This window comes from Nestor notabilis, unplaced genomic scaffold (genome assembly GCF_000696875.1).
Source record: "Nestor notabilis isolate BGI_N333 unplaced genomic scaffold, ASM69687v1 scaffold382, whole genome shotgun sequence".
NCBI classification, from domain to species: Eukaryota; Metazoa; Chordata; class Aves; order Psittaciformes; family Psittacidae; genus Nestor; species Nestor notabilis.
The window spans coordinates 29,941-35,928 of NW_009917637.1; positions in this window are offsets into that span (position 1 = coordinate 29,941).

A 5,988-nucleotide genomic window follows, 5' to 3' on the forward strand; every position below is an offset into this window, starting at 1 on the left:
ATGCAAGTGACCGTGGAGATCCTGTGGCCAGCACAGTCTCATAGTTGCTCAAGGCCACTGCATATAGCAGGAAACAGTCCTGTTCTCAAGCAATTCCCCACCTGTCTCATGACACAGTATTTAGGAAACTGCTTCCTTGAAGATGCATTTCCATTTCCCTAAAAGGATAACAACTAGAGTAAATCCACACCACTGAGCACAGAATACATTGCTCTAAATATTAGTCTGTCTTGCATTTCACTCACAGCACTTTTGCCCAAACTTAGCTGCATAAACTGCAGCTCTCTGACAGAGTACACCAGAGTACTCCATTGACCCCGTTGCACAGAAACACCCACAACCCTTTGGAAATGAAGAGAAGCTCCAGGTGTAGAAGCATGGTTGAGCCACACTGACCATCAGGGGTGCAGGAGAAAACTGTAGGTAGCATGATCCCAGTGTAAGAATAATTGCAGTTTACCCTCAACTTTTATGTATCCTGCCTGTTCTGCCAGCCCTGCCCAATGGACTCTTCTGCAAGCTCCTCTACTCCTCCAATAAATCTAAACTTGAGCTAGTACAATTTAAAGACTCTACAGAAACAGGCTGATGCACATAAAAACCACGCAGCTAATGCACAGTGAGGTTGCTAAATAAATGAATTTGGATGCAAGTAGGAAAATAAAAGCTGTATTTCACCTACAGAGAGCCTGGAAAACCCTGCTCCCACAAAGCCCATACTGATTTTGGAAATACTGCGAGCTTGTGTTGGGACACAGAGGGGAGATATTTTCAAAATGCCAAAGTTGCTGGCATGGCACCAGGCGCTGGTTTAATTTCATCCTCATACTTGCACAGAGCCAAAATGAGTCATCTTCCCCATGAAATACGAATCTGTACACAACGCTAGCTGTTAATTACCTTTCCTGTCTCCATTAAAAAGAGTGAAGTGACAGTTTCAACCTCTCCCTGGGCGAGCATTGTGTTCTCTCGCTGTCTCCATCCCTTGCCAACAAATGTGCTGCTACAACTCAAGTGGCACTTGAAATATTCAGTCTAGCATTTCAACAACAGTATAATAACTGATAATTTGACAACAAGAAGCCATCTTTAGAAAACTCAAGCCACTTGTAAATGCAGTAGAAACAAACAGAGGTATTCCTTCACCAGGCCTGCCCACAGGCTGGTAGTGATCACTCTAAGGCTGGGACTAGTCATCTCCAAGATATTGCTGCTTTAGCATATTGGCTTCATCGAATCAGGGGGTTTATCTTTCATTTATTTACATGGCTACATGCTTGCATACATCATGTTTTGGGAATAATAGGACTCAAAGGAAGTGGTATCAGACTACAGAGGGATTGCTCTGGGCATCCCCAGCCCACATACCACTGCCCAGCTCTGAGGAGGTTACCTCTACAGCTGTGCTGTCACCTCAGTGACCAGGACACTGGCCTCATCACTCATCTTCCAGCTCTGTTGGCATCAAGTAGTCCACTAAAGTTTCACAAGTTTCTCAGGTGCCTTTTTACCTTTGCACAGGGCATGAACTAGAAAGATCTAAGTGTTATAGCAGTTGCCACCAACAAACAGTCAACACCCCTGAACCTTTATGTTCCAGAAATTGCTGTGGCTTCAGATGTGACAAGCAAAAACTCAGCTCTGCTTGTTCTCTGGGCTTTCAGTTACATGGGAGACTCTCTGTGCTCTCGAGACTTCTTGTGCAACCATGAATGGCAGAATAAAGTTATTTTCAATACAAAAAGAACGGGGTTTTTTTAAACACCCTTTTGAAGACCTTTGAAGTGAAATAGCACAAGATTTATAATATAATTGTAAGGAAAAAAATCATAAAAATTAGGCCACACTGAGGTTATTAATTTACAGATGTAGCAGAAATTCACTCCTATGCAAAGGTGAATTGAGATCCACTCAAGACTTAGCCCAGCAAGCCCTTGGGATTCAAATAGACTAGTGCGTTTGTGCTGAGCCTTCCCAGAAGGTCAAACCTCACCCTTCTGTGCATCGCAGCTGTTAAATAAAGATTTGCAGCAACTGGAAACATTGGAATTTTAAAACATCCAACGGAAGCAGGGAAAGAAAAAAATGTGACACTCACTTCCATTTCTGTTCACAAGTGCAATGTTTTATCCAGCCAGAACAATCTCCACCCAAAACCTCAGAGCAACTTGCTGACCCTAATCAGGTCTCACTGGAAACTTCTAGATTAAATAACACAACTAATGTGTCTGTAATACTTCCTGTCACTACAGGAGAAGATTGGTGTGTCCACAGCAAGGTATCGGATCAGTTGCTTGTACCATGTCACAGGTCATTCTCTTAGTTCAGGCTAAAGGCCACTATAACAAACTAATTTTTTCTTAATCCTGCTGCACCCGATTTGTGTACTTATTCATCTGAATAAGTAAATACAAACACCAGGGTTGATATCTTTATAGCACCTTTCCCACTGAAGAACCAGGGACTCATTACATTGGGATATCCACTACTATGATAAGCCCTTTTCTTTTTGGTGAGTTTATTACTTCATCATAGTATGTTGTGTGTTGAGTAGAATAGCTCCAACCAAAATCAGTTCACTGATCATCTACTCTATGGCTTATGGGGGAGAGCTCTGAAATTATTAAGAACAAATACACAAGAGGACTAGCATTATTTCTCAGAGTCAGGGAAATTCCAGTTACTACCCATATCTTATTTAAAACACTAATAAAGGAAATTCTTGACCATTAGAATAGCTTCATGAGGGTATCTAAAGAACAATGCAGAAGACTGAATTGCAGCCTTGCAAGGTTAGTCATAGACAATCCATCTATGTGAAACATGCTGCCTTCTTTACTGCGGGGTTGGGTTTTTTTCCTCCAAGAGAGAGTTTAAAGCTACTTTTTCATTTCATTGAACTCTCCATAGGGTTGTTCATCACATTTTACCATTATGGCAAGTGACTAATGACCTTGAGAAAAATTAAAAGTAGCCATATGAGCATTAGCCCAATAATATATACTCCAGATTAAGAAGGGAATGTTCAGCTTTGCTCAGTGAGGTATGTAGCTCGCTCAACAACAAATGATTTATAGGGAAAGCAACAGGAAAACTCATGATGTTTTTGAGATACAGAGCGGGCACAAACAAAGCTGCAGCACAATGCAAGCAGAATCCTAGCCAGCCACCATGGAAATCTTAATATGCTTTTGTGCATGAGCTCATCTAGCCTGCCCTTATCTAATTCCTTGAATTCAGGGCCATCATGAATAACAGGCTCTGTTTCCTCCCACAGACTGAGGAAGAAACAGGAACAGAGTCACAGCTAAAGAGAGTAAGACTAGGATCTACTATTTTCTTTCCAATCAAAGGAGGAATTAATCCACATTGAGTAGCTGAAGATGCAAAATGCCTTGCTATGGACTCCCAGTGGTGTGGCCTGTTTATGGACAGCTGGCTCACAACTCACTGTTCAGGAGGTTTTTTCCACCCTGAAATGTGAATCATCTCTCAATCTCTTTAAAAACTTTAATGCTGCTGATACCAGCTATCTCATCCCAAGTATTCTTATGTAGATAAGTAACGGTGTTCCCTTCCTGAAACCTTTGGTGTGGATGGAGGATTTGTAATGTTGAGCTCCAAAGGATGTATGAGAGCTGTGTGTGGGAAAGAAACACCACCACAAAAAGAAAGGCTAGAATGGCCCTGTTTTCATTCTGCTGAGCTTCATCTCAGCCATGCTTTAGTGCAATTTAAGCACTGCCCAATTTTGTTCTTTACTCACCCACAGCAGATGACGTGTTACAAAACCTGCCCCAGGCCAGGAGAACCCAATGGCTGGAAGCAGGCAGGAGGAGAACCAGAAAGAAACAGGAAAAACACAGGATCTTTAAGGATGCCTCTTTTCATCCTGTTTCTACTCTGAGAGCTCAAGATTTCAATACAGGAGCAAGAACTAGTTTTCCTTTTAATTTTACAACGTTTCATAGGTAGATTAAAGTTTCTCTGTAGCTACTCTTTCTGCACTTGTTCTGCACTATTTCTTTTAATAACAATATAGTGAAAGAAGATGAATGCCACCTATTTTAATGCGCTTGAGTTTTCCCACTTTTACTTTTTACAAGAGCAATCAGTCAAAAGACAAAAGGTAACACCACTTTTCTGACCTTGTAGAATTCTACATCCATTTGGCAATCCTAGAAGTTACTTCAATTGCAGGTTAGCCAAGAGACAGACTCCTGCTTTTTGGTTGCAACTAAAATCTTGCCAAATGCAACAGGAGTTTTCCCACATAAGTGTTCTGATGGATGTGTGTGTAACTGTCGCACCCTGAAATGCCTTTGGAAACATAAGGCACCATGTAGAGAGGTTGACCACATATAGATTAGTGAGCTGAAAAATTATTTTGGACCTAAAGTATCTGTACTTCAATTTTATGGGTAATTAAACCTAATGTGTTGCCGTTCAGAAAGGAATTAAGTCCAGTATCTAGAATGCAGTGTCCCCTTCCAGTGAGCGATGGGAATGAAGTGACAGGATTCATTGTGCTGATGGATCACTTCTGGGAACGCCCCTTGCAACCTTAGGTCCTCTCATAAAACACAAATTAGGCAAAACATGAAGGTGGAGCAGGAGGGTGTTCCTTGGGCTACACCTTGCACATGTTATCAGCTGCACATCGGGGGTAGGTGCATTAGCTGACTCAGGGAGAGCCTGGAAAGGAGATTTCCCTAGCAACTGGACAGCTTTATGTGGATATTTTTGTTCTAAGGAGACAGGAATGGCCAGAGAAAAGAGAGACTGGAGCTGCAGCAGTGATTTCTGTTCTCTGTGAACTTCATGTCAAACAGGCTGGGCACCCCAAAGGTGGTCTCACCTTTTCTGATGGCACAAGACACCAACTCGATCTGGCTAAAGGTTATCAAATCCACAAAGAGAGGTGACACAGACATCACAAAAATCACCTTGGTCAAGAGCTATGCTTAGCATGAGGCTTCTGATGCCTAAACACCAGAAACTACCCAACCCTGTGCAAGATACCATTCCTGACGTGATGAGGAGCTGCTCCCAGGCTATGCCTACAGGCCCAGATGGGCATCAATCACATCAGCTGCAGGCCATGACTGGGTGCCCCTGAAGCCCCCCAGCATCCTGCAATGGTGCTATCTGCAATGATGCATCAGGAGCTGTGGTGTCCACCCCAAGCTGCAGTGATGCTCTGGGCTCCGACAGCCCCCTATACAGCATGTGGCCTGCAGTCCTTGGTGATATGAAGGTTTGTTGTTGGGTCAGACAATCAAGAAAGGTAGCATGAAGGAACCCAACAGCTCAAAACACAAAGGTCAGCTGCTACCAAGGTCAGTGCAAGATCTCCTGAAGAGAGAGGCAGGCTTATGTCAGAGTACCCATTCATACCACAATATTTGTTTTATATTATATTATTGAATTTAATAACTGTTGCACTGGGACATAATTGTGATCAAAAGGTTCATGCAAGGCTAGAAACAAAGTTCGTTGCAAAATAACAAAACCAATCTAATCTCTTGCTATGTAGTCCTATACTTTGGGAGGAAGATAATTGTTACTTACAGTGGGTATTTGCCATGAATAAAAACTTCATAATTGAGAATGTGTATAGTGCCTATTTTTTCAGCCTAACGATGAAACAGGGAAGGAGACTGGTAGGGAAAAAGTGAAATAAACTCACCAAACAATACCTCCTCGAATATCGCATCAAATCACATCTCCGAGATGCTATTGCAATTGTACTGACCCAGCCAAAGCATTGATCTTTTTAACAGGGAAAGTTAGCACCAAGCAGAGATTTCTTACAATGTTTTTCTCTTCCTCTGTTATTTTTAATACTATTATTTAAATGCATCAGCTCACCTCTTCTTTCATGACTGGGCAGCTTAGTGATAAGCCAGAGCATTACAAATGTTTTGTCCATCTTTGAGAGCAATATGTAATATCATGAGATTTCCACAGTTTGCTTTGGCAGTGACA